General features: G+C 49.0%; 2 long non-coding RNA genes across 8 annotated transcripts in view; both read right to left on the reverse strand.

Moving 5' to 3' along the window:
- LOC149124352 (uncharacterized) overlaps positions 1 to 25600 on the reverse strand; it is a 79154-nt gene that overhangs the window by 12104 nt on the left and 41450 nt on the right. For 6 of the 7 annotated variants that reach the window (XR_016214295.1, XR_016214296.1, XR_016214289.1 and 3 more), the window contains 2 exons: positions 23307 to 23529; positions 22125 to 22406 (listed from right to left, as the gene is read on the reverse strand). The exons of the other annotated variant lie outside the window; for it this stretch is intronic. This is a non-coding gene — a long non-coding RNA (uncharacterized LOC149124352). The remainder of the gene's footprint in view (positions 1 to 22124; positions 22407 to 23306; positions 23530 to 25600) is intronic. 7 annotated transcript variants of the gene reach the window in all.
- Positions 1196 to 22053, reverse strand: LOC149124353 (uncharacterized). Its single transcript, XR_016214298.1, has 3 exons — positions 20202 to 22053; positions 3517 to 3673; positions 1196 to 1365 (listed from the first exon to the last, which is right to left on the reverse strand). It is a non-coding gene; the product is annotated as an uncharacterized LOC149124353 (long non-coding RNA).

The raw sequence follows: 25600 nt of genomic DNA on the forward strand, positions 1-25600 counted from the left end.
CTACTTATCAATGCTATTTCTCCACAAACTTTTTGAGATCCCATTGCATTTGGGCTACCCTAGAACTTAATGTATGGCCGGCGCCACGGCTCACTAGGCTAATCCTCTGCCTGCGGTGCCAGCACCCCGGGTTCTAGTCCCGGTTGGGGCACTGGATTCTGTCCCGGTTGCCCCTCTTCCAGGCCAGCTCTCTGCTGTGGCCCGGGAGTTCAGTGGAGGATGGCCCAAGTGTTTGGGCCCTGCACCCCATGGGAGACCAGGATAAGCACCTAGCTCCTACCTTAGGATCAGCACAGCGGCCACTGGAGGGTGAACCAACAGCAAAAGGAAGACCTTTCTCTCTCTCTCTCTCTCTCTCTCTCTCACTGTCCACTCTGTCAAAAAAAAAAAAAAGAACTTAATGTAAACTATTAAAAAGAAAAGAGTGATTATCTTTGCATTGTCATTGTCATGGAAGTCTTGGTACAGAAGAGACCACCAAGCAGCACACACCTCAACGCCTATTTCTGGGCAGATGGGGGAGCAGGTGCTCATTGCCCCTCTGTGAGCTAATTATGGGGCTGCAGCTTCCCCACTTACCATCTCCTCTAACCCTCTTACCACCACCCCCAAGGAGCAGAGGCCGTCCAGGTCCCAGGACCTGCCTGAATTCCCAGGAGTAATGAATGCCTGGAGGATTTCAGCTCAGGGCCTCTGACCTCAAGCCTAACATCTTCCCAGAATCCCTCATTGCACCTCTTGGACAGGAAGGTGTCATTTGAAGTAATAAATATTTAGAAATTTAGCTTGTGGGAAAAAACACTAATATTAGGGAAAATGCACATTGAAGGAAAACAGAGTAAAACAAGTGCTTCATTTACAAAACCTATTGTAGCAAGAAAGGCTGACGCATACTTTATTGCTCAAATGTACCGATACTGTTCCCTGAGATCATCCAAGTCCTTAGGCCCCTGCACCATCGTGGGAGACCTGGAGAAAGTTTCTGACTCCTGGCTTCAGATCAGCCCAGCTCTAGCCATTGCGGCCAACTGGGGAGTGAACCAGCAGATGGAAGACCCCTCTCTCTCTGTATCTCCCTCTCTCTTAACTCTACTTCTCAAATAAATAAAAATCTTAAAAAAAAAAGAATAGCCCTTTTACATTATTTTTATTTTTTTCTTAAAGAATTTTTTAATTTAATTCAAAGGCAGAGTTACAGAGAGAGGTAGAGCCAGAGAGAGAGAGGTCTTCCATTCCACTGGTTCATTCCCCAAATGTCCGCAATGGCCAGAGCTGAGCTGATCCAAATCCAGGAGCCAGGAGATTCTTCAGGGTCTCCCACACAGGTACAGGGGCCCGGGAGATGAGCCATCTTCCACTGCTTTCCTGGACCATAGCAGAGAGCTGGATCAGAAGTGGAGCAGTTGGGACTCGAACCGGTGCCCATATGGGATGCCGATGCTACAGGCTGGGGCTTTAACCTGCTGTGCAGCGCCAGTGCCTACATTATTTTTAAAATGCATATGCCAGTAGAAAAGTGGGCAAGAACCTCAACAGGCATTGGAGAATGATCAAAGAAAATTAATGTTTTTTTACTTAGACTGATTGATCACAAGGATAATAAGAAAGCAAAAGAACAGAATAATTGATATCTTTGTATACTGCTAAATAATATTTACTGACACATTTCAGAGTGACAAAATGGATTAAAACAATTGTCTACTGTATTTAAATTGTTTTCAACAAGCATACATTGCTTTGCAATAAAAATTGATAAGGTTTTTAGGTGTGCTCTTCTAAATCATCAGGAAATAATCACTGAGGGTGAACGACTTTAGCTAGGGCAGATACACGAGAGCATCGATTGCAGGCACAAAGGCTGGTGTGGCAGCAACTTCTTGGGGCTACGTAACTTTGCCACCTTCACAGCCTCCTTGAGTGGCTTAGTACTGCACAGCCACCCACAGGAACGCAGGACTGTTGTATGGGACCTCCAGGGAGACTATGTAAAGGCAGCTGACTTGGCTATGGAGGAGCCCTTTTCTCTTCTGCCATACCTAGAAGTTGGATGCAATTTCCTGAACTCCTGCAGCTATTTTGGGGCCTGGAAGTGACTCTGAGGATACAAGCTATCCAGAAAAATAATGGCTTAAAAAGGTAGAAATCTGAGTCCCTGATGACACCATGCAACCCTGGACTACCTTACACTAAAGAGAAATAAACATCCACGTTGTCTAAGCCACTCTTCTTTGGAGCCTTCTAGGAAGAAAGCTGAACCTACTTCTAGCTAATCCATTGTTAGATTAACAAGCTGAAACTCCAGCCATAGGAAGCTAGTTAAATAAATTACAAGGCATTCACTTATTAGATCTAGGCAGCCATTTAAAATATTACTTTTTTTTTTTTTGACAGGCAGAGTGGACAGTGAGAGAGAGAGACAGAGAGAAAGGTCTTCCTTCGCCGTTGGTTCACCCTCCAATGGCCACCACGGCCAGTGCACCACGCTGATCTGATGGCAGGAGCCAGGTACTTCTCCTGGTCTCCCATGGGGTGCAGGGCCCAAGTACTTAGGCCATCCTCCACTGCACTCCCTGGCCACAGCAGAGAGCTGGCCTGGAAGAGGGGCAACCGGGACAGAATCCGGCGCCCCGACCGGGACTAGAACCCGGTGTGCCGGCGCCGCAAGGCGGAGGATTAGCCTAGTGAGCCGCGGCGCCAGCCTAAAATATTATTCTAAAAGATGTTCACAATACCTTTATATTTTATCAAGGCAAGCTTAAAAACTAAGCACTGTTTAATCTCATGTTTCTACAAATGAAAAATGACATTCATACATTGAAAACGAAGTCTGCAGAGTTATACCCATGATGTAACACCAGTCACCACGAGTGGCTGGACTGCAGTGAGGAGTCTGCTTTTCTATACAGAGCATCTGACTCATTGCAACAGGTGTTGTGCCTACGACCTGTGATCACAGGTAGTACTCCTGGAAAACCGGTTTACTTCCAGTTGAACAGAGCATTTTAAAAGGAGTATTGAGTACTCAGGCAGTGAGTGCAAGAGGCCTGAAGGGGCAAACGTGGACTCCTGGGAGGTGTTCTCAGTCCTGGAGGTCATCCTCCCCAAAATTGTTACTTTACAGTTCCAAAGAGTTGACTACAGGCCGGCGCCGCGGCTCACTAGGCTAATCCTCCGCCTAGCGGCGCCGGCACACCGGGTTCTAGTCCCGGTCGGGGCGCCGGATTCTGTCCCGGTTGCCCCTCTTCCAGGCCAGCCCTCTGCTGTGGCCAGGGAGTGCAGTGGAGGATGGCCCAGGTGCTTGGGCCCTGCACCCCATGGGAGACCAGGAAAAGCACCTGGCTCCTGGCTCCTGCCATCGGATCAGCGCGGTGCGCCGGCCGCAGCGCGCCAGCCGCGGCGGCCATTGGAGGGTGAACCAACGGCAAAAAGGAAGACCTTTCTCTCTGTCTCTCTCTCTCACTGTCCACTCTGCCTGTCACACAAAAAAAAAAAAAAAAGAGTTGACTACAAACGCACCTGATTTTCAGTGGCTGAACTGTCAGATGCCTGCAAGAGACGCTTCCGGATGTTCACAGGTCAAGACTCCAGGTCTGCAGCTCTGCTTGACCGGATGCCTGCAGTCGGTACCCCTGAGAATTCGGCAGAACTTGATCCATAACAAAGTTTTGACGCCCTGGAAGCAGATTCCAAGCACATGGGGTGGGGGTGTTGACCGTGTACTTGCTGTGTGGAGCACAGAAACTCAACAGCCTCGCTGATGTGTTTAAATGCTTTCTGTAGGCCTCTGTAGACTTGGTAGGTATCTTCCAGCTCTCTCACCACAGAATTCGATTTCCTGATCCGGGAGGCTACAGAGGACTGTACTCGGCGGAAGGGAACTGGCCGAGAGGCCCATAATTAGCCGTCACCTAGCAATGCCGTAATTAAGGCCCTCTTCAGAGGCTCTATCACAAGCCTTCTATTTTCAAGGGGTCTGAGCTTTTGCTCTGACGTCTCTTCTCTTCCCGAATAGCAGCAGTGAGCTGGCAACAAGAACCCCTCAGCAGCCACTCTGTGCTGTGGTCAAATCATTTTTCAGTCATGTGAAAATCAACAAGAAAAGACCACTGGGGGTTTCAAACAGCTTTGTGCTCCCATCTGGAGTCCAAAAAAAGGCTCATTTAACTTCACACAGCCACATTTTTCAAACACCTGGTTCTTCACTGGCATTCTGTTCAAAAAAGTTCCTCCAAAACAAGAACAAAAGCTCTGTTACCATTTACCGACTCACCCGTGTGTGAGATGGAGAACACCCAGCCTGTCAGTGTTGAAGTTTTCTGTATGGCCTTTCAGAGCTACCACTAATTTGGGGAAGCCATTTGGTCCAATGGTAAAGACACCCATGACCCACATTGGAGTACCTGGGTTCGATACCCAGTTCTGCCTCTGGGCTCCAACTTCCTGCGGTACACACCCTGGGAAGCAGGGGTGATGACCCAAGAAATTGGGTTCCTGCTACCCACAAGGGAGACCTGGATTGACTTCCAAGCTCCAGATCCCAACCTGGTCCAGCCGTGGCTGTTGCAAGTTTTAGGAGAATGAACTAGCAGATAGGTGCTTGCTCTAACTTACAAATAAATAAACATTTAAATAAACAAGTATTTAATAATCCAGAATGATTACTGCTACCTCCACTAGCAGCATGGCGCAGTGAGTGCTTGCACTTGCACTGGCAGGTGACATAAGCCTACAGCAACCTGGAGAGGGAAGCATTACCACCTCCTCTTTACAAAGAGAAAACAGATTCAGAGGTGCTAGTGACTCGCCCAATCCATGCAGGCTGCAGGGGGCAGGGCGCAGATTCACAGTGAGGCCCCTCGACTCTTTTCAACCCTACCTAAGATTGTTTTCCATTCTAATCATTTAAGGGTACAGTACAGTGCCACTGAATGTAGGCAACATGATTGTACATACTCATAACCACCACCACTATCTGTTTCCAAAACTTCATCATTCAAAACAGAGGCTCTGTAGGAAGTAATGAGTCCCCATTCCTCTTCCCCAACCCTTGGTCACCTCCACTCTGCAGTCTCTCACTATAAATCTGTCTATTCTAGGGACCTCATGGAAGCAGAATCACGTGTCTTGTCTCAAGGTTCATCCGTGTGTAGCATGCATCCAAATTTCATTCTGTTTTATGGCTGGGTAATATTTCATTGCGTGTGTATTCCACACTTTGCTTATCCACTCATCAGATGATGTATACTTGTGTTGCCTCCTCCTTTGGCCACTGTGAATCACACTGCAATGAACGGTGATGTTCACATATCTGCTTGAGTCCCTGTGTTGCATTCTCTTGGATATATACACAAGAATGGACTTGCTCATCATATGGCAATTCTAAGTTTAACTTTTGAAGAACCCAGATTTTCTCCATATATAAGTCTGATATATATAATATGTGTATGTATACACACAGAGTCTCCTATTGAGTCAGAGTAGAAACAGAATAAATCAGACAGACCTGGTTTCAACTCAGCCATACCGTACAAACCAGGTTGAGCAAGTCGCCTCACCTCTCAGTTTCAATTTCCTCATCTGTAAATAGGAAATAATAAAATCCACCTTGAGCATGTAAAGATGTGAGTTCAAATGGGTAAAATGAGGCACACACACTTGGCCAGAACTGGTGGCAGAAATAGTAACTATGAAGCAGCCTGTATAACTAATATGTAAAAACTAAAGTCTCTGCAGGTTCAATTTGCAGACAATGAGCAAAAGCAAAGTCGCATGAGGATGTGTCTAGGACTTTAGTGACCTCAGAGAGGGCAGGATCCATGGTCCACCAGTTTCTTCCTGGGGTGTCAGTGCCAATGTCACCCCCACCCCCACCCCAGGCCTTCTGTATGGCCAAGGGGCCATGAATCAGTCAACTCACTTATTCTTGACTGCATGTGGCTGAAGCACAGAACAGCTAAATCCAATTTACCTGGGATACGAAGGCATCCACATCTCCACCAAGGAGAATGAACGCCTTTCATAGGGAGATTATTGTTTAATCTATCTGTGGGTCCAAATTGGTTGGAGTCGGCGGAACCACTGATGTGTTGAGCAGCATAAAAGGAAACCACATGGCTAAGGATCATCTTCTGTTTCCTCCTGCCTCTCCTCCCCAACCAAACACCAGGGCTTTTTCCTTTCTAAGTCTGCTGCCCTCTGAGAGATGAACAGCTTGTGTCTAAGAGTGGTGACAACTTGCAGCCAGAGGGCACTTGGAGATGTGTGACTTGATGAGGGTGATTAACTCTTCTGATCAATTTTGCTTTGGGCTCATATGCATATAATAGCTTTTTATTCCATTTAATAAGGATGAGGCCATTTAACACCATCACTTGGTTCTCAATGTCAATTCTGCAGTTTTGGTCTAGCGCTGTCAGATTCCTGTGACCTTCCTCAATGACTGCTATGGATGGGTCTTTGTCTTCTTTCAGTAAGACACGACTGCATACTGAGAAATGAAGAATACATGTAGGATAACAAAATCAACTTCTTGGCCCAGTGCCGTGGCTCACTTGGTTAATCCTCAGCCTGCGGCGCCGGCATCCCATATGGGCGCTGGGTTCTAGTCCCGGTAGCTCCTCTTCCAGTCCAACTCTCTGCTGTGGCCCGGGAGGGCAGTGGAGGATGGCCCAAGTGCTTGGGCTCCTGCACCTGCACGGGAGACCAAGAGGAAGTGCCTGGCTCCTGGCTTCAGATCAGCACAGCGCCAGCCGTAGTGGCCATTTGGGGGGTGAACCAATGGAAAGGAGACCTTTCTCTCCATTTCTCTATCTATAACTCTACCTGTCAAATAAATAAATCTCTTTTAAAAAAATCAACTTCTATCCAACAGTATCCAATCCATTAACTACAACCATGACTAAAAAACATCTCTGAAGATTCCAATTCTAACCAAAAATCGAGAGGAGTTTTTGGTGTTGCTTACATTTGAAACTATAGCCCTCAGCAGACGCCGTGATTCTGAACTGCCTCTGTCACTTCCGCTGTGTGCAGAATTCCTGTCTTGGCCACCCCTACATCACGAGGCCAAGAAAGAAATGACGGATGTTACCAGCAGCCAGATCTCCCAGGTTTTGCAACCCGTAACGAGGCTCGGTGCGTCATGTTTTGTCTTTTCTTCTTTCCACTAAGTCTAAAGAGGCAGGCTGACATTTAGAGCATGTGACTACAACTTCAACCTCCATCTGTAAGCAGAAAATAGTTCATTAAATAAGTGTCTGCCGGTAGTACAGCTTGAACATCGAGTCTGGTGTTTTATTTGGCCCTAAAGTTTTCTAAAATGATTATGAGTTGGTTCAGGAACATCCTCATTACGTTAATCCAGATTCCGTCAGGAGCTACCAGCATCAGAGCTGGAACCGGCAGAGCCTTCTGCAGGCTCAACACGAGTGCCCACCCTCACATGGAGTGGCTGAAATGCTTGGTTCCTGCTCTCTTCGACCTGTTCTGTCTAAGACTTGGACAGCACACCCTGTATTAATTGTTCTGGAAACATCAGTCAGACAGATTGTGTCTCAGGATGGCAACGAGCACCCAGGAATGTGACTGAAAAATGACTGCTGCGTTCATTAGAGAAGTTGCCAAGCCGCCTTGGCCTGCTCTGGATGCTGTTACACAGCGAGTGCTCTTGTGCCGGATGCCCTGGGAGTTCCCAAGCAGCAGAAAGAGGAGCAGGTCACCCACAGCACCCTCCTTCACACGCCCCTCCCCAAACAGGCGCACAAGGGCAGTGCCAGGCACATACTGTCTTCCGGCGGGGGGGGGGGGGGGGGAGGCTTGGAACTCTGAAGCTTTGTCAAGAAAGTTACTTTTATCAGTTCCTCAATTCAAGAATCTTACTCTTTAAGTACGTGCCAATCAAACTGTTATTTGAGATCTTTGCATTCACTCTACAAATTCTATTTTACTTCACAAATTATGCACATCTGAGATGTAGCAGGCACCATATTGGGTTCTAAGAGTAAGACAGTGAGAAGCTCACCCATCCTCGTGCACAGAGCGGTTACAACTTGGGGATGGGAAGGATAAGGAACGAGCCACAAGGGTCCTAAGTGCTATGACAGAGGGGTCTGCACACAGGAAGTAGTGAGTCAGAGAAGACATACTGATCCCAGCGCAGGGACTGAGAGACAGGAGTTGGAGTAGGGACAGCTCGGAAAACGTTTCCAGAAATGGTGGAAGCTGGCACGGCTCCAAGGTCTGCAGGGCTGGCAGCAGAGAACTGAGAGCGCAGGAGCTGCAAGAGCTCACCTGAGAGACCACAGCCAGGGGGCACGGGGCAAAGACACAGGGAGGCACTGGATGCCTCGCTAGGGCCTGGCCCTTCACCCTGCAGACTCCGGAGACGCAGCGATGAGACCAGCGTTTTGGAGACAGCACCCTGACTGGTGTGGGGACAACAGCCAAGAGCAACTCCCGAGTCTCAGGCTGCCAAAGACTGTGCCAGGAAGCCCACGAAACAGTGCTTGTCCATTATACCTCAGGAGAGCACCAGCTCGGTGTGGGCTGTGTGGTCATGCACTCTGCTAGTGCACAGACCATCCAGGGAGGAGAGCAGGAGGGGGAGAGGGGCAGCTCAAGCCTCTCATGGGGGAGCACTGACGGCTGCCACAGAGGGCGCTGTGATGCTGTGCCGAGCGCACGACTCCCCAGTGCTCACCATAGCCCTGGGGGGCAGGTGGTATTTTTCTCCCCATTTTAGAGAAGGGAGGATATTTGTCCAGGGTCACTCAGCTGGTAAGGGGTGTCCCTGGGGTTGGAGTCAAGGCCTGTGGGATAGAATGGCTATTAGATCCCCTGGTAGAAGGGAGGGGATAGCTGGCAACCGGGGAGCCCACAGTTAGCAGACACTAAGTACTCTCAAGCTGGAAGACTGAAGCACCTGTTTAATTTTGCTCCCTCCCACACCCCGTTAAAATTACTGTTAAAAGGTATAACCCCACTGGGATGGAGAGACTGAGACAGGAGACAATAACACCTGATGTTGGTGGACAGAAATGCAGGGGATTTAGCAATTCAGAGAACATGGAATCCTGAGTTACCAGCAAGGACAGCAGAGAACCAAACATGTTACACGGAGAATCCTCATGGGAACAGCCAAGCCAGCAGAACAGCCGCCTAATCATAGCACTTCCAAAGAGAAAACAAAGAAAGGGAAGGGGATTGAGAGAAATCAATCAAGAACATTTCTGAGAACTGAAAGTTCTCACCAAGTACCCGACATAACCCGTGGAAATAAATTCACACCGTGTGAAATACAGAATCCTTGGAACAAAAGGAAAACCTGCTGAGCTCCTAGTAATAACAAGTCCTATAAGGAGTTTCTGGAACCAGGATGGTCTCAGCAGCAACACCAGAAGACAATCAAACCATGTGAAGAAAAAGAATTCCAACCAAGAATTCTATACTCAACCAAATCCTATACTCCACACTCAACCAAAGAACAATCAAGGGAATAAAACACAGATCAGTACAGTAGCACCTTCTAACACTGGCATCCCTTATAGGCACTGGTTGGAGTCCTGGCTGCTCCACTTCTAATCCAGCTCCCTGCTAACGCACCTGGGAAAGCAGCAGAAGATGGCTCAAGTGTTTAGGACCTTGCACTCACACGGGAGACCTGGATGAAGCTCCAGGCTTCAGCAGGGCCCAGCCCTAGCTGCTGTGGGCATTTGGGGAGTGAACCAGCTGATAGAAGATCTTTCACTGTCTGTAACTCTACCTCTCAAATAAATAAATAAAATCTTTAAAAAGAAATCAGTCAACAAATTTTTTAAAAGGAGATCTGAAACGTGCTACACTAAGTGTGGTCAGCTGACTGACGCCATCCATGAACTGGCTGTTCTAGAAAAGTATTTTTTATTGTATTTGATAAAAGCACCCACCTGCAACAGATTAAAATTTTTTTAAAAACTGGTCACTCATCACAGATCATTTAAGAAATGCTGATTTAGACAATGGGTTGAATCAGAAATAAGTACACAGAAAACTAAAGCAAATTTAAAAACAAACAATTATTAACTTGAGAAAAAGACAAAAATGTGCAGGAAAAAGCAAAGTAATTATCATTTTCTACGTGGTTGAGCTCTGAATAGCATATGGAGTTATAACAATGTCTACACTGAATAATCATTTAACTAAAATTACGATAAATTCTCCTGAAGGATGGAAGTGGGTGTGTGCGTTGAGGTGGCAAACAGCAAGAGTTAAATCTGCATCCGCTGTAGCATGAGTTCAATCGATAGAGCCAGAAAGAGAAAAATAAACAGCAGTACAACCACGCCATTGGTAGGTAAAGATGAACAATCTTCAATCGGCTACAAAACATAAAAGGAGTTCTCTGGGCAGGAGGAGAAATAGGAGCAATGCACACTGGGGGTTACTGGATTTCTTAAAGGATCTTGAAGAACTGGATGTCTTTGACACTAATAAAAATTCAAATCTGGGGGCCAGCACTGGGGCACAGGGGGTTAAGCTGCCGCCTGCGGTGCTGGCATTCCATATGAGCGCCAATGTAAGGCCCCAGGCCACAATTTGGAGACTAAACCAGCAAGTGGAAGATCTCTGTGTGATTCTGCCTTACAAATAATAACTAAGCCTTTTTTTAAAAAGTTCAGATCTACCCTCTGGGGCCAGTCAGCATTGGGGTAAACAATTCTGCACCAATGGGCAGTGAGACTCCCTGAGCGGGTAGGTGCTGTGACACATTCCCCTTCTAAGGACCTGGTTCAACTCCTGGCCACTCTGCGCTTCTGGTCCCGCTGTTAATTCACCTGGAAGGCAGCAGATGATGAACCAAGCCCTTTCACTCACCTGGGAGATTCAGATGGAGTTCCTGACTCCTGGCTTAGCCTGCCCTTACCCTGGCTACTGTGGGCACTGGAGGAGTGAACCAGCAGATGAAGCTATCTCTTCCTTTTCCTCTGTCACTCTGCCTTCCAAATAAATAAAACTTAAAAAAAATTACCTGAACTGCAAAGTTACTAAAGAGCATCACATAACACAGTACAATAATCAGTGTTCACAATAGGAGTCATTCCAGACGATCTGTTTAAGCAGTTAAGGGACAGGTGTTCAGCCCCGTAGTTAAGATACATAAAGGGTCAGTGTTCTGGTGCAGCAAGTTAAGCCCCACCTACAACGCTAGCGTCCATATGAGCACCAGTTAGAGTTCCAGCTGCTCTGCTTTCAATCCAATTCCCTGCTAATGTGCCTGGGAAAGCAGTGGAAAATAGTCTAACTACTTGGGCTTTTGCCACTCAGGGGAGACTCAGATGGAGTTCTAGGCTCCTAGATTCAGTCTGGCCCAGACCTGGCTCCTGTGGCCATCTGGAGAGTGAACCAGCAGATGCAAGACTTCTCTCTCTCACTCTCACTCTGCCTTTCAAAAACAAATAAATCTCAAAGAAAAGAAAAAAGGGGGTGGGGAGAGGCTGGCAGAGGCATAGCAGGTCAAGTCACCACATGCAACACTGGCAACCAATACAGGTACTGGTCCGTGTACCAGCTGCTCCACTTCTGCTCCAGCTAATGGCCTTGGAAAAGCAGTAGAAGATAGCCCTAGTGTCTGGGCCCCTACACTCATGCAGGAGACCCGGACGATGATCCTGGCTTTGGCCTGGCCCAGCACTAACTATTGCAGCCATCTGGGGAGTGCACTAGTGGACTGAGATCTTTCTCTATCTTCCCCTCTGTAACTTTGATTTTCAAAATCTATCAATCACTTTAAAAAAAAAAAAAAGAAGAAGATGCCATTTGGGATACCCACATCCCATATCTAAGTGCCTTGGTTCCAGTCCTGGCTCCACTTCTGATTCCAGCCTCCTGCTACTGCACACCCTAGGAGACAAGGGTGATGGCTCAAGTGGTTGGGCTCCTTACACCATGAGGGAAACCTAGATTGAGTTCCCAGCTCCTGGCTTTTCCCTGGCACAGCCTTGGCTGCTATGGACATTTGGGGAGTGAATCAATAGATGAGAGCTCTCTGTCTCTCTGCCTTTCATGTAAATAAATTAAAAAGAAAGGAAGTTAGTCTACAGCACATTTCAGAAACATATGTATCTCTGCAAAATACTTTAAAAAAAAAAAAAAAGACTGAGGGGCCAGTGCTGTGGCATAGCAGGCTAAGCCTCCACCTGCAGTGCTGGCATCCCATATTGGTAGTTGTTCATGTCCTGGCTGCTCCTTTTCCAATCCAGCTCTCTCTTATGGCCTGGGAAAGCAGAGGAAGACGGTTCAAGTGTTTGCGCCCCTGCACCCATGTGGGAGACCCACAAGAAGCTCCTGGCTCCTGGCTTTGGATCAGCCCAGCTCTGGCCATTACGGCCATCTGGGGAGTGCATCAGCAGATGGAAGACCTTTCTCTCTGTCTCTCCTTCTGTCTATAACTCTACCACTCAAAGAAATACATAAATATTTTTTAAAAAAATAGACTGAATGTTTCAAAAGGTAAATCTTCAGTGAATTGGAAACATCACCACTCAAACCAAATCTTTCCGTCAGGGTTCTAGGTCCTGTACAGAAAGAGAAAGCTGACCCTGCATATCAGGCTACTATTTTAAAGGGTTTTAAGAACAGTAGGCCTGGTGATTCATTTTGACAGCTTCTAATAATGATTGACTATGTACTGTGAGATGTAGATTCTTAGAGATAACTGCTGGGGATATCTAATCACCCGTATTGTAATTCCCAGGCCAAAGTCCCCTTGCTTTTTCCCTTAAATGTTCTCCATCTATTTTTATATACAGGTTTTTTTGAGTATTACGGATCTCTCCTAAGCTTATCAAGGCTTAGAGATGGCATTATATCATAATCCACATTAGAATTAGGTGTTGTTTAGCATCCAATTGCATTCTAGCCACTAGAACAAATACGTGCAAACAATCTTTACCCTGAGGGGCTCCAAATTGATGGAGGGGGAAATTCAAAGTGGGGGTGGGGGTGGAGGGTGGGGTGGGAGAGGACATACACATGAAGAGAGGCAGTACCATGTTTATCCTGGTTTCTTTGGAAGAGATAAGGTGATTTAAAAATGCTAAAGAGGGTCTATCTTGGTTCACAGAATCATGAAAGAGCTTTGGAGACTGTCTGATCCATGAGTGCTGGGCATGGAAGAAGTGATGAACCCCATGGAAGCACATGGGGAATTTTCCTAGGCAGGGAATCCTTGGCACACATCCAGGAAGCCTGTGCACCTGTGCTCTAACCTCCGCATGTGAGGGGGTGTGCATTGTAGAGCTAACAGGATGCAGACTTCCGGTGTGTATGTATGCTCACGAGAAGGGAAGGGAGGCCCTGGGAGCAGCAGAAGGTTAAGCCGCCACTTGACATGTCTGTTCGAATCCCTGATCCTCTGACCCTGATCCGGCTGCCTGTGCTCCCTGGGAGGCAGCAGGTGATGACTCAAGTCTTGGGTCCCTGCCACCTGTGCAGGGCCGACCCTGGCTGCTGCAGGCATCTGGGGCATGAACCAGCAGATGGAAGATCACTGTCTTGTTGGCTAGCTTTCTGCCTTTCGAACAAAATAAAACTAAATTTTAAGAATTTAAATGTGCTGGTTAATATGGAATCCATGCAACTGATTTCAGATTTGGGATTCTTTAATGTTTGCAAAGGTATACTAACACTTGATCAGCTTGACAAAGGTTTTTGGAATGTATGAAAGATTAGAGTCTGTGACATTTGAAATTTTGACTTATTATATTTACAAGAAACCATTCAATGTTAGAAAGCTGTTGCATGTTAGAATTTTGAGTCTTCAGGGCCGGCACTGAGGCACAGTGGGTTAAAGCCCTGGCCTAAGGTGTCAGCATCCCATATGGATGCCGGTTCTACTCCAGCTGCTCCTCTTCTGATCCAACTCTCTGCTATGTCCTGGGAAAGCAGAAAATGGCCCAAGTCCTTGGACCCCTGCACCCATGTGGGAGACCCGGAAGAAGCTCCTGGCTTCTGGCTTTGGATTGGCGCAGTTCTAGCCATTGCACCCATCTGGGGAGTGAACCAGCGGATGCAGGACCTCTCTGTCTCTACCTCCTCTTTCAAATAAATAAAATCTTTAATAAGAAAAATTGTTTCTGAAAAAAAGAATTTTGAGTCTTCCTTATCAGGCATTTGAGTGCTTAGAAACAGTCAGATATGCTCAATATATTTACAAAGGTAGTTTAACGTGTTTAAGATAACTTAATTGGCTAATTGTGTAATTATGGATAATTTGGGGGGAATTTAACACACATTAATGAAAGTGTTCACTCTTATTTACAACTCCGACTTAAATGTCTACAACTGTAAATAGTTTTCCTTGATGATAATGAGACTGAACATACGAACAGACAATGGCTAGACCACATGAAAATAAAACTCTTACCCACATTAGCAGCAGCAACCTGTCCAGGAAACCAGCCCCTTACTTAGACTAACCAGCCCAGGAAGCCAGCCCCTTACTTAGACTAACCAGCCCAGGAAGCCAGCCTGATTATCTCCGCCTATCTCTAGTAACAATTAGGAAAGCCAAGCAATCACTTGTAATAACTGGTCCCAAGTAGCCAAGACTTGATAAGTAACAGTCAACTTTCCTAATTTTTTGAAGGTTTTATTTTATCTAAAGAGTGACAGAGAGAGAGGGAGAGAATCACCATCTGCTGGTTTGCTCCCCAGATGGCTGCAATGGTCAGGGCTGGGCTCAGCAGAAGCCAGGACTCTGGAACTCCATCCGGGTCTACAACACGGCAGAACTTGGGCCATTATATGCCACTTTCCCAAGTGTGTTAGTAGGGAGCTGGATTAGAAGTGGAGCTGCTGTGACTTGAACCTGCACTCTGATATGGCATGCTAGTTTCACAGGAGGTGGTTTAACCCTCTGTGCCACAACACTGGCCCCAGCTTTCCTAAGTTTTGTCCCTTCTTCCAACTTTAGACCAGCTGGCGTAAGCTACCTATGGTCTGAGTCCCATCACAGAGGATGCCCCCACTCCCACAGCCCCAGGCATTCCAGGGCACGCTGGCGCCTCCCTGTATCCAATATGCAGTTTCTCCATCCCCTCCCTGCCCTTGAGTCTCTGCCAGAATTCATGGGTTGGTGGCTGACTTCCTCACTATAGCAAGAAGTGTTAGGTCAGTACTTTGACTGCCTTTTGTAATGACACTGTTTGTAAAATAGCATGGTCTTACCAATGGCGCCATCTTAGCCTCTGGCCCTGCCGCCATTTTGTACAATAAGCTTCATTCTAAGCCCAGCCTGGCTCACTAGAAGTCAGGTGATCAAATGGCCCAATCATCAGTGACAGCTCCACCCCAACCCTAATGGGATTTGCCACTCCCACTTCCTTACCTCTGCAAAGCTTTGTGAGACCTGCTTTCCCAGTATGGGTTGCTGGTCTCTCTGTGCATGGGGAGGCAGCCTGTGGGGTTTCCCTCACTTGACAATAAACCTTTTCCCTTACTCCAGTGTTTGCTGTGTTTTGTGGTGGCTTTTCCTTTCACACATAAAGAAAAATAAAATTATCTAGTTCTGAGTTAAACAACCTTTGCTTGTTCTGACTTGTTTGGTCTTTCTTTATTTCCGTAATAAGATGCTCCCTTGGACACCCCACCCTAGCACATACCACACTATTGGCGGTTGCTTATGTCTCTGCCCTGCAAGCTTCACAAGGCAGGGACCCCATCTGCCTTCCTCCAGGTATCCATGCGGCTAGCTTGGTGCCTGTGCACGGCACGTATGCAGAGAATGAACCCCTCAGTGCCACAGTTCATAGTTCATCCCATAGTTCATCCCTATAGATGGCCTACGACCAGGAATCTTAGCTAACCATTTGGGGGCAGGCATTTGGTTCAGCGGTCAGGACACCACTTGGGTGCCTGTATTCCACATCAGAGCATCTGGGATTGAGTCCTAGCTCCATTTCTTATTCAGTTTCTTGATGATGTACATCCAGCAAGGGTTGGGGGGTGCGGGGAGGAGGAGCAGGTGATGACGACTCAAATACTTGGGTCCCTGTCACCCACAGGGGAGACTCAAATGGAGTTCCCAACTCCTGGCTTCAACCTGGCCCAATCCAGGCTGTTGTAGGTATTTGGGGAATGGACCAGCAGAAGGAAGCTCTCTCTGTCTCTCTGCCTTTCAAATAAATAAGAAAAAAAATTAAGGTTCTATAAAATTACTGTTTTAGTGGGTTGTACCAAAGAAGTTTTTACAGGTATAGAAATCCATACTACCTGGGGTAGGTGTTTGACCTAACAATTAAGACATCCCAAAAAAAAAAAAAAAAAAAAAAGACATCCACTTCCCACATCAGCGTGCCCAGGTTTGATTCCCAGCCCTGACTCCCACTTCAAACTTCCACTACTGCAAACCCTACAAACAGCTGCAATGGCTCAAGGAGCCGGGTCCCTGCCACACATGGGGGAGACCTGGACTGCATTCCTGACTCCTTGCTTCAGCCTGAGTCCAGTCTGAGCTGCTGTGAACATTTGGGGAACTAACCAGCAGATGCGAGCTATCTGTCTCTACCTCTTAAATAAATAAAAAAGAAATTGTAAAAACCCACAATGCTTCCAACAAGGCAATAAACATTGTCTGAGTGCACCCAGTGCCAGTCCTTCAAGTAGATACTAAGGATAAGAAGAAACATGACATGAATCTAGTTGTCAACGCCCCTGTTGGGTTTTGTAGACACAAAGATGATTGAGATGTACTCCTGCTAGTAAGTGACTCACATGACAATGAAAATAACAGTCTAGAAAACAAAGGATCACCACACGTCCAGGAGAGACACAATCAAGACATGCACGCAGGTGCTGGCGTTGTGGTGTATTTGGCTAAGTCTCTGCCTGCATCCCATATGGGCACCAGTTTGAGTCCCAGCTGATCCTCCTCCCACTCAGCTCTCTGCTTATGGCCTGGAAGATGGCCCAAGTGCTAGGGCCCCTGCACCCGCATAGGAGACCTGAAGGAAGCTCCTGACTTTGGTTTGGCCCAGCTCTCGACATTGTGGCCATTTGAGTAGTGAACCAGTGGACAGAAGAACTTTCTCTCTGAATCTCCCTCTTTCAGTCTGTATCTCTGCCTGTCAAACAAAGAAATAAAATCTCTTTTAAAAATTGAAAAAGAAATGCATGCACAGATCACACCCATCTACCTTCCTGTCTACACGCTGTGCCCACACACATCACACCCTTGGTCCTGTCTACACAGTGCATCTTCCTGGAAGTTTGAGAAAATCTAGTGTTTGTAAATCAAATCATTTGGAAAGACCTCCAAGGTGTCTGTGTTTAAAGAAATGTTGTTAAATTGTTTTTTTAAGTCAATTCCTAACTTAATTCTTCTGTAAACTTGACTCTCAAATTTTTTTTTTTTTTTCACAAAGCAGACCACCACCTCCTGTTGAGGAGCCAGAAGGGGCCCCTGGGAGGACCTGGAAGAGCCCTAAAGGGAACACCCCCCCCCCCATCTCTAGGAGTACACTTCAAACAGTGGCTAGACAGTGGAACTAAAAGTTCATGTGATTGCACAGACATTTTGAAACCATGCAGGGTTTTATGGTAATGTGAGGAGTCAAATGAGTAATAGGCAGCCAGGGTGGTCCCCTGAATAGCGAGGTGCCTGCTCCCCCCTGAAGACTATCTTTTAGCAGATCCAAGTGTCCTGCTTCCTTAAGCAGCTCCAAATTTAGAAATTTATCATGAGAATTAGCAGGGAGCAGTGATTCCCCCCCTTTTTAGATTTTTTTTTTTAATCATAAGTGACCCAGACAGGATGGAGAATTGTGAATGAGGTCTTTTGCTGAGTTTATCTCCACCTTGTAGATTGACAGTTTGGTCCCCAAGATTGTACTTAAAAGCCCTGAATGGTATGGGGCCTTTTGGGTTTTTTCCTCTCTTGGACTTCCCCCTCCATACCACTCCAGCAGGAGGTTTCCAACTTGAATAAATCCTACTTTACTTTCACTGCTGTGTCCCTGTGATAATTCTTCTTTTGCCTGAGACTAAGAACTGAGGTAACAATTTCTCTGCCACCATTTTCCCTTAACAGTAATGCACATTTTCTCTGAACTTTTTGGGACTCATTCAGAACACAGTCCCATGTCGCTTAAGCATGGGGACCCTTTCTCAGAAATGCACCATCAGAGGGGTCATCATCATGCCAACATCATAGCTACCCAAACCTGAACAGTCGAAGCTCATCACTCAATGCGGCCCCTGATGCAATTAAGAGACAAGGCCACGGCCGGCACCGCGGCTCACTAGGCTAATCCTCCGCCTTGCGGCGCCGGCACACCGGGTTCTAGTACCGGTCGGGGTGCCGGATTCTGTCCCGGTTGTCCCTCTTCCAGGCCAGCTCTCTGCTGTGGCCAGGGAGTGCAGTGGAGAATGGCCCAAGTGCTTGGGCCCTGCACCCCATGGGAGACCAGGATAAGTACCTGGCTCCTGCCATCGGATCAGCGTGGTGCGCCGGCCGCAGCGCGCCGGCCGCGGCGGCCATTGGAGGGTGAACCAATGGCAAAGGAAGACCTTTCTCTCTGTCTCTCTCTCTCACTGTCCCCTCTGCCTGTCAAAAAAAAAAAAAAAAAAGAGAGAGAGACGAGGCCACCCCAAGGTGGGTGAGACAGCTGCCAGTGTGGTGTGGCAGGTACTCTCATAGTCATCTTTTTTAAAGTCAACATTTTTTAATAAGAAGTGCAGTCCAAAATAATAATTGCAAGCATAACATAGCAAAGACACAAACCACTAACAAAACGGTTTACAGCCTTCACAAGTACTACGCACCATAATTGTGTATGCCACAGTTTTATAGGCTAGCAGTACAGGCTGGCCTGTGCGGCATCAAAACCATGAGCAATGGGTTCTATGGTGATGTTGCTGCAGCTATGGCATCACCAGGCAGTAGGAATTCCTCAGCTCCGTGATCATCCTCTGGGACCACTTGTGGATAAGCGGGTTGTGGTTGATCGACACTTCGTTCAGCCATCAAGCCCACACCTGTTAGTAGAGGCTGCTGGGTGTGTGTGGAGAGAGGCAGGTGCCTGGTCTGGAGGCTCAGGGCCTGCCTCGCAGGGCCCATGAAGCCACCTTAGGCAAAGCACTTGCCGTGCCTCACCTTGAGCCTCCCTCCCATCCCAGGCCACCTAAAGCAGCACCACGCCTACGACTGAGCCCCACAAGCACCCAAGAGTGCCCTCATTACACCTGCCTGGGAGACATGAAACCCAAATGCTGCTTCCTAAGGCACAGGGGACCCTTCCTGAGGTCTTCTGGTCCAGTGACCAGGAGGCTTAGTCTTAGTCTCCAGTCTCTGGGCCATCTGAAATCTCCTGAGAACATCTCACAGGGCAAAGAACAGAACTGGGGACTTGAGGTCCATGGGCCAGACACCAGCCACGGAGCATTGCCCCCAGAGCAGCCACACCTTAGATGAGTGGGAAGCCGAGAACAGGGCAGAACGCAGAAGGTTTACTCCTCAGAGCTCGGTCCTCAGGGAGCCTGGGGAGGCTCAGAGGGGCCAGGCACCACACGCAAGGAACGCTGCCCGCGAGCACTGTGGCTCTGTGTTTGAAGCTCCCAGTGTGTGAAGATGGGCATTGCTCCCCCAACCTTTGCTACTGGAGCCCTAGCCACATGCTGCTCCTGGAGGCGGTTTCTTTAAGGAACTCTACCTTCCCACTGTCTCCTTTCCTGGACACCGGGAAGCATTCCTTCCCCCGGCACCCACTGGAGGCTGATTATTCAGTGACACCCCAAGTGAACCCACTTCCTGCGTCCACCGTTGCTAGTTCAGACTGGGGCTGTGGTTTCTTTGTTGTTTGGTCTCATGGTGTCTGAGAAAAGCCAAGAGAGCCCCTAAAAGCACCCTGAGGAGGGCCCGGGGCTGGGTTTGGGTGCATGAGAGTCAGCAGAGACACCGTGACCAAGTGAAACAGAGAAGAAATCCATCACTCATGGGTCCCAGAGAGGCTGGCGGTGCCAACAGGAAGTCTGGAAAAGTCGGGAAGCCTACCAGCAGGTGGAGTAAGAGAGGGGAGGGGAGGAAAGGAGAGGAAGGGGGTAGGGAGGAGAGGGGGAGAGGACATGGGCATGTTCCCTTAGGCTCCCCTGCAAAAGCTGTGGATTGGCTGCTTTAAAGAAAACACAAGTGAAGGGGGAAATTGACTAACAGGCTACCCATTACTCACCATGAGCAGCTGTGGGACGAGGAACAAACGGGCTGAATTAAAAGCAATCACACAGGGAATAGACCTTTCAGCCAGGCTGAAGGTAACAGGATACAACTGAGCTTCCAAAGGCCTATGTCAGGCCTCACGGCGGAGACTAAGACAGCAACTCCGCCCGGCAAATACGTGACCACCGGGCGCTGAGGACAGCAGCTCTGCTCCCGGCCTGATGAGGCGCCTCGCGGAGCCCGTGTTCGGGTTTCCGCTACTGCGTACCCAGGGTTTCGTCCCCCTGGCACGCTGAGAAACGATGCCAAAGCCAAGCGCTTCTCCACTGGGCAACCAGCTCAGGGTGCTGGGAATCTGAACGGCTTCTCGCCCGCACTCTCCCTGCCCTCACTGGGGCGCCGCGCTGGCTGCTGCGTGCGTTTTACCGTCCCAGCGTCTGCAGACGGGCATCGCGCTCGCTCCCTTTGCTCGCTCATTCCCTGGAGCTCCGCGTCCCGGCTGCACGCCTGGCAAGCCAGCTGCGAGCTGCTGACAGAGTGGAGCAGACTGCCCTGCCGCCGGGGCCTTGCCACCCGGAAGTCTGCTTGGGAGAGAGAGACAGGTTTGTTCTACCCACAAGAGCGACCACGGGTGGCCGGCTGGTCCGTGTGCAGGGCACTAACAGCAAGCGGTGAATAATGGAGCCTACGTGGTAGCCAAGGTCGAGACAGCCAGGCGCGTTCCTGGCGTTCTACAGTAACGAGGCCTCGCGTTACCGAGGCAAGCCGCAGCTGCAGCCGGCCTGCATTCCCCTGCCCACCAGATTCTGCTCAAGTTCACCCTAGAGGGGCGGGACCTACCCCAGGGGCTCCCGTGAGGCACAGAATGCTCTTCCTCCTGGGGGAAGGGCAGCCTTGTGAGCCGTTCCCCATAGTCTCGTCCTCCCGGATCTCACACTGCAGAGGGGAAGGTAGACAGAAACAGAAAGCAAAAATGCTTACCTGTTTTAGTCCTGTGATCTAGAACACCAGGGAGGGGCCGGCGCTGTGGCACAGTGGGTAAAGCCGCCACCTGCAACCCCGGCATTCCATATGTCTGCTGGTTCAAGTCCCAGCTGCTCCATTTCTGATCCAGCTCCCTGCTGGTGGCCTGGGAAAGCAGTAGATGGCCCAAGTGCTTGTGCCCATGCACCCGCATAAGAAACCCGGATGAAGCTCCTGTCTCTTTGTTCCTGGTTTTGGCCTGGCTCAGCCCTGGCAGTACAGCCATCCGGGGAGTGAACCAGCAGATGGAAGACCCCCACCCACTCTGCCTCTGCCTCTCTAACTCTCAAATAAATAAATCTTCAAAAAACCCACCAGGGACAGCCCTGTGTGAGAGAATGTTCCAGAACTCTGGCAGTGACACTAAAGGGGGTTCCTGGAGGGTGAGAATGAGCCAGGTTTGGGCTGGGACAACAGCATCCTGCTAGGACAAAGCTGCTAGCCGTAAGAACTGACCGGAAACCAGGATGGCCGGTGGGGAAGCAGCCAGGCCTTGAGTGGGGTTGAGAGGGGCTAGAGACACCATGGGAGCCTCATCATGCAGGGCCTTAAGGGTCATGGGGGAGGGTCTCACGCAGGCAATGACAGGAACCTTTGGGGTGTTAAGAGGACACAAGAAGAATCAGACGGTGGTGTAGCAGGGATGGCTAAGGTTCCCCAGAATCCTGGCTCTCGTCTCGCAGCTGGGCCCACAGGCAGACGACACCCCCTGGGTCCTTCAAGGTTAGGTGCGGTCTTTCACCTGCCTTCCCCAGGCAAAGTGAGCAGCAGGGATCCTGGGACATCTGGGGTCCGTTTGTTAAAGCAACAAAGGTCACCCAGATGGATTCAGAGCCTGTAACAGTTCAGACTGTTTTGGATAAAAGTGGCCAAAACTCAAACTAGCTTAAGCAAAAAGAACAGGTTGGCCTACCTGTGAACCGTCTCGTGGTAGATCTCATTTCAGGCAGAGCTTGATCCAGAGTTCAGATAAGGTCACTGAGACAGCCTGCCCTCTCCAAGTGGCCTCCACAACCTCCCAAGGTCAAGTCCAGGATTCATCCTGGTTGTTGGCTGTGCCCTCCGGGAAGGATGCTTACGGCCAGGGAAGTGCGTTTTCCTGATTAGGGTATCCTGGGCCCTGGGTTCCAGGCCAGCAGACCCAGATCTTCTGGACTAAAAGTGCAGGCAAGGGACAGCCACAGGATAGGGTCAGCTGTATATGTAAAAAATAAATAAATAAACTAAAAAGGAACAAACAAAATTTAATTTCCATGTCACTTAAGACAAGTCCCAAGGTAGAAAGTCCAAGGAAGTTCTGTCATCAGGGAACCAAAGATCCTTTCAGTTTCCTGCTTTGCCACCCTAATGCATGGTTTTTATCCAAAATAGCTACTAAAGCTCCAGCCTCGAAGGCCTTAATTCACCCTCAAGGCGCAGGTTCTCAGGGGCACAGGTGTGGGGCCGGGGGAGTAGCAGGTGTGTCCTAGTGATCCCTGGAGCTACTGCACCTACAGCAGAGGGCTGTGGGGGAAACCTGCCAGCTTCCCCCGCCACCCTGGAGCTCACGTGGGCGTTTGCGAGGACCGCCTTGGTCTCCACGTGGAAGATCCTCCGTGTCCCCCGAATAATAAAACGGGAAAAGCGAGGGCTTTGGTGTTAAGTCGGATCTGGGTTTCAAACACAGCCCTGCCCCCTCCCAGTTGTGTTGTGTGACCTTGGACAAACGACTTGACTTTGTTAAACCTGTTTCCTCAGCTTGAGTAAGAGGGTATGTACCAGAGTACTTCAAAAAGCCATGGGAAATGGAATTAAAAGATAAGTTTATTTGGGTGCAAAACAATTTGAAGTCCATGCATAGCTTCTTCATAATACATATCTTATGCACTTTTTGCAGATCCCTCATATGCAAGGTTTTCTAATGTTTTTTAGACCCAGATAAGCTTATCTTTTAATGTCGTTTTCCACAAACTTTGTAACTCCCATTATATATAGGGATAGAGGACTGTATGTGTACCTATATGAGTAGCTGTATATATCTACATGAATATGCAGGAATTTACAAGTGTGTGAATAAAATCCATTCGCAATCCCGTGTAACAGTTCAGTGCCTTACCCTCGGCAGGGCTCAGCACACAGCGGCTACGCTTATCCACTCGGTGTCGCTCTGCTCACCACACAGGCTTGGCTCCCCACCTCCTGTGCACGTGGGCACTGCCACAGCCCGCTAGGTCGAAACCCTGCTGCCCAAGCGACAGTACAGCACCAGGTGAGGCCTCTGGGAGGTGATCATGAGAGCGGAGCTCCCATAAGTGAAATTAGTGCCTTATCAAGGAGGCCTGAGAGAGAGAAAGAGAAACAGAGAGAGACCTCTTGAGCCCTCGCCATGTGGGGGCCCCGTGAGAAGTCACCATCTGTGGACCAGAAAATGGGCCCTGATCGGATGCCACCTCTGCTGGCACTTTGCTCATGGACCTCCTAGCCTCATATTGTGTGTAAGCCACCTGGCTTACAGTCACTTGTTACAACTGTCTGAACAGGCCGAGACAGATGGGACTTCCTGGTCCCTGTGAGGAGGCCTGGGTGCGTCACTACCGGGCAGACGTGAGAGCTGGCAGGTGACTGTGCCACAGCCTGGGTCTCATGTGAGCGTGGGGATTGCGTGGGACAGAGGACCCATCCACCAGCCACAGACACACAGGATAAGAGAGGAAAACATCTTGGGGGAAGCCACTGAGAAGTGGCAGTTATTTAGCTATTCTACATTTACAGTGCTGATGTCTGACGAGGGAGCAAGGGGGCAGCTACTGAAAAAATCCCAAATGGAATTCCACTCAATGCTTTTTTTTTTTTTTCTTTTTGACAGGCAGAGTGGACAGTGAGAGAGACAGAGAGAAAGGTCTTTCTTTTCCATTGGTTCACCCTCTAATGGCCGCTGCAGCCAGCGCACCATGCTGATCCGAAGCCAGGAGCCAGGTGCGTCTCCTGGTCTCCCATGTGGGTGCAGTGTCCAAGCACTTGGGCCATCCTCCACTGCACTCCCGGGCCACAGCAGAGAGCTGGCCTGGAAGAGGAGCAACCGGGACAGAATCCAGTGCCCCAACCGGGACTAGAACCCTGTGTGCCAGCGCCGCAGGCAAAGGATTAGCCTATTGAGCTGCGGCGCCAGCTTCAATACTTTTTATTATTATTTATTTGAGAGCTAGAGTTGCAGACAGGGAGAGGGAGAAACAGAGAGGCCTTCCGTCCATTAGTTCACTCCCCAAATGGCTGCGACAGCCGGAGCCAGGTGCTTCTTCCCGGTCTCCCATAGGGATGCAGGGGCCCAAGGACTTGGGCCATCCTCCACTGCCCTTCCGGGCCACAGCAGAAAGCTGGATTGGAAGAGGAGCAACCGGGACTAGAACCGGCACCCATATGGGATGCTGGCACCACAGGCAGAGGATTAACCTACTGAGCCACATCGCTGGCCCCTCCACTCAATACTTCTTACACCGAAGATGACATTAGCTACTCCGCATTCAGGCTGCCTGCTGTGTGCCAGGAGCCACACTGGCATCCTACGTATGCCACCTAGGGCAGGCCCTGGGTCTCCTGTTTGAGATCCCTGCATCCCGTATCCGAGTAGCTGGGTCCAGTTCCCGAGTTAGTCCCTGACTCCAGTTTCCTGCTAATATAGACCCTGGGAAGCAGGGCTGATGCCTCAAGTACTTGGGTTCCTGCCACCCACCTGGAAGCCCTGGACTGAGTTCCTGGCTTCTGGCTTTCGCCTGGCCCAGCTGTGGCTCCTGGGGGCATCTGAGGAGTGCTTTCGCAGATGGAAGTGCTCTAGCTCTGTTTCTAAGCCTCTCAAATAAATATATGTTACATCTTATATATTAGAATTATGTTATATATGTGTAAGATTATATAAGTTTAAAGTCATCTTATTTAACCTCTCTGTAAAGACAGTGTCAGTGTCCATGCTGCACCGGGAGGAGTGGGAGTCCACTGAAGCAGACCACTTTCCTGGCACAAGGTTGTGAAGGGCCAGGGCAGAACAGACTCCAGTCCATCTGACGCCAAACCCCCTTTTCTCCCCTCTGCTCCCATCACTGCACACAGACGCAGCCTTTTCCCATCTCTGACTAATTCAAGTCTGAAAAGAGAGGAAGGCAGTACTGTGTATATTGAGGCAAAAGTGGTTTTTTCTCTGCCAGAAATGATCAAAAGTTAGTGCAACTGAAAGATAGGATGAGACGTGAACCTCTGGGCGTTTTCTGACAGACACAGGTCAGCTGGTCCTTAGGATTCACTCAGGAACCTGCTTCCCTTCCTCTCCGCCCATGACTCCTGGCCATCTGACCCACTGGTTTACCCCAGCAGGTGCTTGATGCTGTGCTGAGACCAGGCGGACAATGGGGAGAGTCC

This window comes from Oryctolagus cuniculus, chromosome 10 (assembly GCF_051225735.1).
Source record: "Oryctolagus cuniculus isolate XC-2025 breed Fujian yellow rabbit chromosome 10, ASM5122573v1, whole genome shotgun sequence".
Classification (NCBI taxonomy): Eukaryota; Metazoa; Chordata; class Mammalia; order Lagomorpha; family Leporidae; genus Oryctolagus; species Oryctolagus cuniculus.